A 12,889-nucleotide genomic window follows, 5' to 3' on the forward strand; every position below is an offset into this window, starting at 1 on the left:
CTTGTGACATTCAACCGACTTTCTCTGGCTTGCCCTGGAGACTGAAAATCAACATGGAAGTCACCACAAAAAAGAGTACCCTTTTGTTTTAGTGTGGTTTGTTTAGGATTAATTGAAGATTTATGAGAAAGTCATGTACATTACCTGCTGGGGAACAGTAAAAGATTGCAATAACTATATTTGTTTCTACAATTTCCATAGCAGATACTTCGGAATCCTTATCTTTATTTAAATAACCAAATTGGTCAAAAATTCTAAATTTTATAATTTTTTTTATAAATGTGGCAGCACTTTCACCTTTCTTACTTTTTCTGAAATAGTGGGATGCTAGTGTACAACCAGGTATGCTAATTGAGTAAAATTTGCTCTAATTTTGGCCACTGTTTTGTAATACATACACTATATAACCGAAAGTATCCAAACACCCCCACGAACTTGTAAGTCACTTTCAGCCAGGTGTCCAGATACTTTTGATTACATAGTGTAAGACAGTTACATATTTCATGTCTGTTGTGATAATAGGTCAATGCTAATTTACTGCACATTCTGATGGTAAACAGAAAAGTTGTTTCTCTTACTTTTTGTGGAGGCGGTGTACTACATTATTACCTATGGTGTCTTGGGTATTGGTTGCCTGTTGTGGTTCTGTCATGTCTCTATCCTTTGATATGTGTCTGTACATATCTAGACATAAATGACTCTTTATTATCGCCTCTCCAAGCATAGTAGGCTTGGCCATAAAATTTCTAATTTAAAAGTGCTACATTCATTTGCATTATCTGTACATTTGACACTGCTTTTGTCTTTGGGTACAAAATTTTCTTTAGTAGTCTTTATTCATTATAGCTAAGTGCTAATTTTGGGCCACTTACAACAAACTTTGAGTGTGAGGTCACAAGTTCCATCTTTAGTAAGGCTCATTTGAAAATGTTGTGTTAACAGTTATGGCAGGAAAAATATTAGCTGCTAATAACTCACCGTGTGCATCAGGAGGGCAACAGAAAATTACTGTCCAGGAGGTACAGGCATCAGCTTTCTGTGGGATGCACATATTAAACTTCACAAAATAGACATCATTGACATTCAAGAAATGTACACAAAAAATCATTAACTTACATTATGAACTCCGAGTGAAAAATTGTGCACCACAATGATTATAAAGGTTTGCACCATCAATATGGAAGGCAAATTCCTTGGGAGTTACATACCATGAGGGACATTCACCTACATATCCACTCTTAAAGAATGCATATAGAATCATATTGGTATGAAGGGTGATGAGAACTGATGAAATGTGATGGCATGCAACTAAATGTGGAACAGCCTGTCACGGAACTTGTCGTGAAAGTGGCTATTCTTTAAGGTGTAGCTGCAGATAAAGCAATAATATGTTTCAAAGGCACAGAAAAAACAAACATCCAGAGGCTGAATTTGTCCAGTGGTTCCAGATAGTGTGACTGTCATGTCACATACTTTTTAGGAGGGATAGTTTGCTCTAAAGAAGTGTGATTTTTATACACAGATCAGGAATCAAATAAAACCAAGTTATTTTGACTAGCTATTGGCCAAAAGCTGTGCTCATACCATGGCTGTAATTCACTTACACCCATTTTACCTCTCTTCCTTGCTGCGATGTAAATATTCCCAACTGCCCTTGCAAGATCGTGCATATGAGAAAGAATTGCAGGGGGCAGAGCACCTCCAGCTTCTCACAGCACGATAAACAATTTGCGATGCAATGTACCATCCAAATTAACAGTCAGCAGGAGAGGCACTATTTTTGTTTCCACTGTCTATACTTTTACAAATACATTCACAAAACTTTGCCCGCATGACCAGGAAGGATTGAGGATTCACATTCATGGTAGTGGAAGTTCAAAAATGTAACAATTTTTTTTTTTTAACATGTGAAATTTTCAGTTTTTTCACTTACTACTGACTGCATTTGTTGCTATGGGTGCACTTTTCTTCATAAGGATGAGAGATTCTTCAATGGATTTTGCACAGGACACAAATCATACTTACAGGTGCATGAAACTCTAGAATTTATTTAATTTATGAAAAAATTAGTGAGCTGTTACATTTTAAACTTTATGTTTAGATAAAACTCAAATTTTTATAGTTAATTATCTCAATGTTATCACAGTTTTTAATAGATTTGGAAAATTCTAGAGTTCTATACACCTGTACGTATGCTTTGAATGCTGTGCAAAATTTATCGAAGAATCTCTCTTACTTACGAAGAAAAGTGTACCTATACCAACAAATAGAGTATATAGTAAGTGAAAAAAATGATGAAATTTTACATGAAAAAAAAATTATTTTGTTATGCTTTTGAACTTCCACTGCTATGAGTGTGAATCCTGAATCCATTCTCGTCATGCTGATAAAGTTTTACGGATTTATTTGTAAAAGTATAGGCAGTGGAAATTAAAATGTCCTGTGGTGCCTCTCCTGCTCCAAGTTGGCCTGTTTGATGTCCTACCCCTCTTAAGCGAAACCCATCTTGCATGTTATGTTCTCTGCAAAATTAATATACAAAATGAACAAGAGGCTCAACATACTTCCCTGTGGCATGACTGAAGTTACTTCTTCATCTGCTGATGACTCTCCATCCAAGATAACATGCTGCAACCCCCACCCCACCCGTCCCCCAACCAAGAAATCATCAACTCAGTCACAGATGATGTTTCATATCCCATATAATCATACTTATGTTAGTAGATATTGTTGTGGTACCAAGTCAAATGCTTCTTGGAACTCAAGAAATATTGCATCTTCCCAATTGCCTTAACCAACGGCATTATGGATGTCATGTGGGCAAAGCACAAGTTATGTTTTACATGACTGATGTGTTTGGATTCCATGATGGCTGGCATGGAAGAGGTCATTTAATAGGGAGATGTTTATGTTTTTACTCATCAGTGGTGTTAAATAATGAGTTCGTATATTTACACGCTTCTTTTCAGAAGTGCAGTGTAACACAGATTCATGCTTTAGAGATATGATTGTTTATGTTTCTTATATACATTATAATCTTCTTATACACTATGTATAGGTTATTCTCTTTCCTAATGACGTACCAAGCACAGTAGCTAACCAGTGTTAATACAGTGGGCCTGCTTTCAGGAGGAATGGGACTTCGCTGCATCCATCCATCCTGACTTGAATCTGCCCAAGTTGCTAAGGTGAATGCTGGGATAGTTCCATGATCCTATCCCCCTTTGTATATGCTTTACATATGTATATATTTTTTGTAACATATATTACATGTCTGACACTGTTGTACTGAATTGACGTAAGAATGAATAAATTAATAAAGGTGAGTACCTCACTTCTGTGAAAATAGTATTGACAGTGTTGTTGTTGCTGTGGTCTTCAGTCCTGAGACTGGTTTGATGCAGCTCTCCATGCTACTCTATCCTGTGCAAGCTTCTTCATCTCCCAGTACCTACTGCAACCTACATCCTTCTGAATCTGCTTGGTGTATTCATCTCTTGGTCTCCCTCTATGATTTTTACGTCCCACACTGTACTCCAATGCTAAATTGGTGATCCCTTTATGCCTCAGAACATGTCCTACCAATCGATCCCTTCTTCTAGTCAAGTTGTGCCCCAAACTCCTCTTCTCCCAAATTCTATTCAATACCTCCTCATTAGTTATATGATCTACCCATCTAATCTTCAGCATCCTTCTGTAGCACCACATTTTGAAAGCTTCTATTCTCTTCTTGCCCAAACTATTTGTCGTCCACGTTTCACTTCCATACACGGCTACATTCCATACAAATACTTTCAGAAATGACTTCCTGACACTTAAATCTATACTCGATGTTAACAAATTTCTCTTCTTCAGAAATGCTTTCCTTGCCATTGCCAGTCTACAGTTTATATCCTCTCTATTTCGACCATCATCAGTTATTTTGCTTCCCAAATAGCAAAACTCCTTTACAACTTTTAAGTATCTCATTTCCTAATCTAATTCCCTCAGCATCCCCCAACTTAATTCGACTACATTCCATTATCCTCATTTTGCTTTTGTTGATGTTCATCTTATATCCTCCTTTCAAGACGCTATCCATTCCGTTCAACTGCTCTTCCAAGTCCTTTGCTGTCTCTGGCAGAATTACAATGTCATTGGCGAACCTCAAGGTTTTTATTTCCTCTCCATAGATTTTAATACCTACTCCGAATTTTTCTTTTGTTTCCTTCACTGCTTGCTCAATATACAGATTGAATAACATCGGGCAGAGGTTACAACCCTGTCTCACTCCCTTCCCAACAACTGCTTCCCTTTCATGTCCCTCGACTCTTATAACTGCCATTTGGTTTCTGACCAAATTGTAAATAGCCTTTCGCTCTCTGTATTTTACCCTTTCTGAAGGTGGCTGGGGTAAAATGTACAGTGTTAAAGACCAGAAAATGCAGTGTTTTGCTGAGACTTTATAGGTTATTTTAGCACTTTTTCCTTGATTTTTAAACAAAACATTGTTTATTAAAAAGCATATAAGAGGTTCTAAGTAATCATTTGAACAAAAAAAGATGTTTTTGAAACAAACAAATAATAAATGATAAAAAAGATATAAGTTTCCAGTCTCACAGGAAAAACATCACAAAAGAACAAAACGCCACTTATTTTATTTTTCCATGGGACAGTTCAAGCTTTGAATATTATGTTGGGAATTATATCATTCCCTTTATTCAATATTAATTGCAATGCTGAACTATTTTTTAAAAATAAAACAAAAAAATGTTAGTATATGTATTTTTTCTTCATTGGTGGGTTTAACTAAATTAGGTAATTTTATCTAAAATCCTTTGAATTTTTATAGTGTAAAACCAACAGTTATGTAGATTGACCCCCCCCCCCCCCCCCCCCCCATGAACCATGGACCTTGCCGTTGGTGGGGAGGCTTGCGTGTCTCAGCAATACAGATAGCCGTACCGTAGGTGCAACCACAACTGAGGGGTATCTGTTGAGAGGCCAGACAAACGTGTGGTTCCTGAAGAGGGGCAGCATCCTTTTCAGTCGTTGCAAGGGCAACAGTCTGGATGATTGACTGATCTAGCCTTGCAACAATAACCAAAACAGCCTTGCTGTGCTGGTACTGCGAACGGCTGAAAGCAAGCGGAAACTACGGCCGTAATTTTTACCAAGGGCATGCAGCTTTACTGTATGATTAAATTATGATGGCGTCCTCTTGAGTAAAATATTCCGGAGGTAAAATAGTCCCCCATTAGGATCTCCAGGCGGGGACTACTTCAAGAGGATGTCGTTATCAGGAGAAAGAAAACTGGTGTTCTACGGATCAGAGTGTAGAATGTCAGATCCCTTAATCGGGCAGGTATAGTGGGAATTAGTGAAGTTCGGTGGCAGGATGAACAAGACTTTTGGTGAGGCAAATACAGGGTTATAAATACAAAATCAAATAGGGGTAATGCGGGAGTAGGTTTAATAATGAATAGGAAAATAGGAATGCGGGTAAGCTACTACAAACAGCATAGTGAACGCATTATTGTGGCCAAGATAGATACGAAGCCCACACCTACTACAGTAGTACAAGTTTATATGCCAACTAGCTCTGCAGATGACGAAGAAATTGAAGAAATGTATGATGAAATAAAAGAAATTATTCAGGTAGTGAAGGGAAACGAAAATTTAATAGCCATGGGTGACTGGAATACGAGTGTAGGAAAAGGGAGAGAAGGAAACATAGTAGATGAATATGGACTGGGGCTAAGAAATAAAAGAGGAAGCCGCCTGGTAGAATTTTGCACAGAGCACAACTTAATCATAGCTAACACTTGGTTTAAGAATCATGAAAGAAGGTTGTATACATGGAAGAACCCTGGAGATACTAAAAGGTATCAGATAGATTATATAATGGTAAGACAGAGATTTAGGAACCAGGTTTTAAATTGTAAGACAGTTCCAGGGGCAGATGTGGACTCAGACCACAATCTATTGGTTATGACCTGTAGATTAAAACTGAAGAAACTGCAAAAAGGTGGATATTTAAGGAGATAAACTGACTAAACCAGAGGTTGTACAGAGTTTCAGGGAGAGCATAAGGGAAAAAAATGACAGGAATGGGGGAAAGAAATACAGTAGAAGAAGAATGGATAGCTTTGAGGGATGAAGTAGTGAAGGCAGCAGAGGATCAAGTAGGTAAAAAGACGAGGGCTAGTAGAAATCCTTGGGTAACAGAAGAAATATTGAATTTAATTGATGAAAGGAGAAAATATAAAAATGCAGTAAATGAAGCAGGCAAAAAGGAATACAGACGTCTCAAAAATGAGATAGACAGGAAATGCAAAATGGCTAAGCAGGGATGGCTAGAGGACAAATGTTAGGATGTAGAGGCTTATCTCACTAGGGGTAAGATAGATACTGCCTACAGGAAAATTAAGGAGACCTTTGGAGAAAAGAGAACCACTTGTAGGAACATCAAGAGCTCAAATGGAAACCCAGTTCTAAGCAATGAAGGGAAAGCAGAAAGGTGGAAGGAGTATATAGAGGGTCATTACAAGTGCGATGTACTTAAGGACAATATTATGGAAATTGAAGAGGATGTAGATGAAGATGAAATGGGAGATACGATACTGTGTGAAGAATTTGACAGAGCACTGAAAGACCTGAGTCGAAGCAAGACCCCCAGAGTAGACAACATTCCACTGGAACTACTGACGGCCTTGGGAGAGCCAGTCCTGACAGAACTCTATCATCTGGTGAGCAAGATGTATGAAACAGGCGAAATACCGTTAGACTTCAAGAAGAATATAATAATTCCAATCCCAAAGAAAGCAGGTGTTGACAGATGTGAAAATTACCGAACAATCAGTTTAATAAGCCACAGCTGCAAAATACTAACACGAATTCTTTACAGACGAATGGAAAAACTAGTAGAAGCCAACCTCGGGGAAAATCAGTTTGGATTCCGTAGAAATACTGGAACACTTGAGGCAATACTGACCTTACGACTTATCTTGGAAGAAAGATTAAGGAAAGGCAAACCTACATTTCTAGCATTTGTAGACTTAGAGAAAGCTTTTGACAATGTCAACTGGAATACTCTCTTTCAACTTCTAAAGGTGGCAGGGGTAAAATACAGGGAGCGAAAGGCTATTTACAATTTGTACAGAAACCAGATGGCAGTTATAAGAGTCGAGGGTCATGAAAGGGAGGCAGTGGTTGGAAAGGGAGTGAGACAGGGTTGTTGCCTATCCCCGATGTTATTCAATCTATATATTGAGCAAGCAGTAAAGGAAACAAAAGAAAAATTCGGAGTAGGTATTAAAGTCCATGGAGAAGAAATAAAAACTTTGAGGTTCGCCGATGACATTGTAATTCTGTCAGAGACAGCAAAGGACTTGGAAGAGCAATTGAATGGAATGGACAGTGTCTTGATAGGAAGATATAAGATGAACATCAACAAAGCAAAATGAGGATAATGGAATGTAGTCGAATTACATCGGGTGATGCTGAGGGAATTAGATTAGGGAATGAGACACTTAAAGTAGTAGAGGAGTTTTGCTATTTGGGGAGCAAAATAACTGATGATGGTCGAAGTAGAGAGGATATAGAATGTAGACTGGCAATGGCAAGGAAAGCATTTCTGAAGAAGAGAAATTTGTTACCATCGAGTATTGATTTAAGTGTCAGGGAGTCATTTCTGAAAGTATTTGTATGGAGTGTAGCCATGTATGGAAGTGAAACATGGACGGTAAATAGTTTGGACAAGAAGAGAATAGAAGCTTTTGAAATGTGGTGCTACAGAAGAATGCTGAAGATTAGATGGGTAGATCACATAACTAATGAGGAAGTATTGGATAGGATTGGGGAGAAGAGAGGTTTGTGGCACAACCTGACCAGAAGAAGGGATCGGTTGGTAGGACATGTTCTGAGGCATCAAGGGATCACCAATTTAGTATTGGAGGGCAGCGTGGAGGGTAAAAATCGTAGAGGGAGACCAAGAAATGGATACACTAAGCAAATTCAGAAGGATGTAGGTTGCAGTAGGTACTGGGAGATGAAGAAGCTTGCACAGGATAGAGTAGCATGGAGAGCTGCATCAAACCAGTCTCAGGACTGAAGACCACAACAATAACAACATGTAGACTGAATGATAAATGAAAGAAAAAGTATTTTAAAAAGGTTAGCTAGTGTCATTTTGTGCCATATGGCATTAAAAATTTCAAAACTTCCAGACTTTGAAACGCCATAAAATGAAAATGCAGAGAAATAAAATGCTAAAATATGGTATGGATATTCATCACTTTAGTGAGAACAAAGAAGCCAGGTTCCGTTAAAATTTGAAATGGTGAGTGAGAAAATGCCTTTTTTTTGGTGGAATTGACAAGGAATGACACCGTGGTGTTTTAACAACTACCCTGTCTTACTATATCCCTAATTGCTACGACAAATTTAGAAATGTAAAAATAGTTGTTGAAGTATGTTTGTGGTAAGAGCTTTAATCAATGGAGAAATATATATTTGTTTTACTTTGTCCACATCCTACAGGTTCGTCTCCTCTGAATCTATGGAAGGAACATTTAGAATAGCAGTTCTTGTGTAACATATGAAGCATACAAGTTTCACATACTGGGGGATCTGTTCACGGTGGGCGCACAAAACGAACAACATACTGTATCTAATATATTAACCAGTATCTAATTAAAGTACTACTTGAAGGTTGGTTAAAAAATCACTGTGCATTGTCTACATCTACATTCCACGAGGCATCTCCTGGTGCACAGCGGAAGGTACATTATCTACCACTATCATTTTCTTCTTCTCCTGTTCCAATCCCGAAAGATATATAGGAGGATGCATTGTAAACTCTTGGAACAATAACCCACACCATGATGGAGAACACCTCTCTAGCAGCAACTGCCACTAGATTTGGCCGAGTACCTCCGTGATACTTCCATGCTTCCTTAATGGCCCTGTAACAAAATGTGCTGCTCCTCATTGGATCTTCTCAATTTCATCTGTTCATTCTCACTGGCACAAACCCAGACTTATAACGTTACCATGTTTATCTGTGTTGATATGCCTTTGGTGGCTGTGCCTCCTACACATCTGGATGGAAAATGATCCCCGAAGGTAGGCTATTTCAAATGATACTGACCGCACCAGGTTTACAGTTCAAAGCATTTTAACTCCACTTTAATATTAAACATTGTGCTGTTTATGCCCAGATCGAGTCTCATTCACTATAATTTAAGAACAAATACAAGGTAAGCCACATGATACTCTCGAGTGATGTCCTATAATGACAATGATTGTTCGAGTGCAGTAACCTGACATTGAAGTGGCAAGCAAATCATTAACACAGTTACTAATACAACATCCTTAAAATTAGAGATTCATATACAAACACAATGTGCATGTGCACAGTAAGCATGCTTTGGAAATAATGCAGCTGAAAGTCCAATACAGTTGTCACACAAAACTTGATGCATTGTACAAGATGTAATTTGTGCAACCTCATGTGTAGTAATTTCTGGCACAGATTTTATTCTTATTGTAACGGTCCGCAGACTGATTAAAATGGCTCCCAGCAGCCTCTCTTTTATAATATTACAATAATTAGAACTGAACCCGCCTATTGTTGCTTGCTGTATTTTCCTGAGTTACAACTACAACTTTACATTCCTGATTAGCTGAATGGTGAGGAAAGATGCTTCTCAATATGGAATTTTAGAAACAACAATAACTACTATTGAATTATGCTCTCTAGTTTTCCAAAATATGGTATTCTCTATTTCAGTAACTATGTTTTAACTGAGAATGCTTATTACTCTGAGACTAAATGAGGGCAAAAGTTACTAGCATATTTCCACCATTAACCCTGGGGATACTTCATTTATTAATATGTATTTTCAGTCTACTTTATCTGAAAGGCAGTTATGATATATACGTTTACATATGAATCATGGTAATGAAGTTTGCAATTACTGGTACTTGTAATTATCACAGTTTTTAGGTTAATTAATTACACCAAGGGTTTGTAGCCACTAAGTAGCTCCATTCTATTAATGACGGACTCATTCGTATTCTTAACGTTTGACTTTATTGTGAAGCAATGAGCCAGACATTAACATAGAACATCTACCTTAAAAACAAACACAAAGCAAAGAGTAAATGATTATGTGCACACTAGGGTCTTTGCCGCTGCCCCTGTACTGTACACATGCAAATATTCGTCTGCGTGCTCCCACAGGCTTGTATTAACTAAATGAATATACTGGATAATAAAGTTAAGTTGGCTAAGCTCAGAGTTAACTTTCAAGATTTCTGGTGTTGAGCACCTTGTCATAAAAAATAACACTATTAGAAATATTTACAAAAATGAAAAGAAAAATTTTGGGGGGAAGAAAAAGAGAAAGGGGGGGGGGGAGGATCCATCTGGTTTTTTACAGACGAACAATTAACATTTAAGTTTTCGTCAAATGAAGGTCTTTTAAGCTACCTCCTTTGTGGGTGAATGACATTTATTGAGAATTCTTCCAGTAAATCTGTCTGGCATCTACCTGAACTACGATTAGTTTTGTGTGGTTGTTCCACTTTAAATTGTTGCTCTGTGCACATACTCCTAGATATTTAATGAAAGTGATTGCTTCCAGTGAGAGTTCAATGATTATGACAACAATTATAAGCTACTGGTCAATCTACAATTTAACAAGTAATCTCTACAATAATGCTAACTGGCATATCAACTTACACAAAATGAATGTGAGTGACATGATGTTGGTTGGAAAGGCTCTGTATTTGGGAATTTTTTCTATATTTACACAAGTTGGGCACCTTTGCTTAGTAAACTGTGTTTAGTTATTTGCATGTAACAATTATCTTACATGCAACCATCCCCAGACAAAAAAAAAGAGGCAGTAAGCAACACAATAAATATTTTCTTACAAATTATGTGATAACCTTTTACAATGTTAATTTTACTGTGTCCTCATCACTGAGTAAATAGTCAAAAGATTTTTACAGGTGAATACCTCACTCCTTTCTGTGTAAGTTAGTTCTTGTTCTGACACTAAATTTGTCATGTTACTTTGTATCTGAGCTCTGGTGTGTTGTTGATAATAAACTTCATGAGGCAGCAAATGTGCTAGAGGTTATCAGTATGTCCAACTGTTTCATGAACAGTCTGCATGAGGACAGGATAGAGAGTAGAAAGCGTATTAGCTTTACATGCTTCAGTGCAACAAACACATTCTTCCTCAATATAGACCTGCCTCAGATTCAGATTCTTTATTGATCATTCAGCATTATTACACGCAATAGACTTCGTCAGTTCACTTAACCTAATATTTTTATTAAATATATTTAACACATTTAACTTAAGTTGATATTGGGTATTTCTAAAAATTCTTCTATTGAATAGAATGGGTTCATTAACAAGAAGCTGTGTAGCTTTTCCTTAAATAATTTGATTGGCATGCTTGTGGCATATTTGAATATGCCGCCATAAGACTGTAGCGAGTCCATAAAGCAAAACCAAGTCTGTTTTTGATATTACATTTCCAAAATCTGTTAGTGTTCTAAATGAACAAGCTGCGATGTCTGAGGCTGAAAATCAGTAGCAATGTGAATTTCAGTTAAAACTCTATCAATATGAGCACCTGAGAATATTCTGTTCCATTTCTTTATTTTTACTTTTAGCAGTGCAATCAGGATTTGCACAGCATAAAATTGCTTGTATCGTGTCTGTTCAGGGCAACCTCTTGATGGTTGGCAGAATATAGATGTAGATAATTAATTAATAATTTTCAGAAAAATATAACTTACATTTTCAAGTACAGACATTTCTCCATTATTATCTTACATCATCAATCAGAGGAAAACTGTATGCAGCCAAAATAAATGATCTCCAAGCAGGGGGTAAAGTCAGCAGAATGTTTACTAGGCAGACACATCTTGGACTGGACCACATGAATATCACTGAATGGATTACAAATGAGTGTTGGCAGATCTAAGGACAACCAAATGAAATGGGAATACTTGCAAGGGCCAACTTTCTGTGAATGTGGAGACATGCAAAGAAACATTTGTGTCAATGTTTACACTGCCCTGATTCTTACAAGGAGTTAGGTACAAGGAAATGCTGCAGCAATGACTCATTTCGGGCAAATACCGTTTGGTTTCAATTTTGTATATGTGTAAAAATTCATTCGATCTCCTTGTTCAAAAATACAAATTTATGGAATCCCATATGTATGCTTCTGACTTGAGTAAATAAATCAGCAAAAAGAACTATTTCTGCATATTGGCTATAGCTTACAATGCATACCATAGACATACAATGACAATCTGAGTGTTAACTCATGGTTGTAGCGCTTCGTTTGACACAAGAGTGCCCATATGTTTGTATTCTTAATTGAGATGGGGGGAAGAAACAATAAAAGAGGAGGGTATTGATACCCAAAGTTGGCACGTAAAATACCCCTCATATAGGCTTATAACATCAAAACAGCTATTAAACTTAATACACATAGTACCTGAATGGGTAAACCACTACATTTAATGAAGAGGGTAGGTTCCTGTTAAGTGTACATTAATGTTCTGAACACAACCAAAACCTCCTAAATGGTGCCTCATGCACTGAGCGATCTACACCTTCACCTCTAATCTCCTGGCCTGACAGTTGGTAATGAATCTGAACCAGCTACCTGTGCACCAAGTATTACCACACAGCAGATTACATGCGTAAAAATAAAACCCTATAAAATTAAGAAATAAGAAAATCATAAATTTGAGTATATCACTAACCCACCTAAAAACATACCATACCACCAAATAACAATTGTCTGCTTGAATATTTCCCAATTAAAATTATTCTCCTAGTATAATGTGCATGTTTCAAGGTAGACAAGGTTTG

Source organism: Schistocerca gregaria, chromosome 11, assembly GCF_023897955.1.
Source record: "Schistocerca gregaria isolate iqSchGreg1 chromosome 11, iqSchGreg1.2, whole genome shotgun sequence".
Taxonomy (NCBI): Eukaryota; Metazoa; Arthropoda; class Insecta; order Orthoptera; family Acrididae; genus Schistocerca; species Schistocerca gregaria.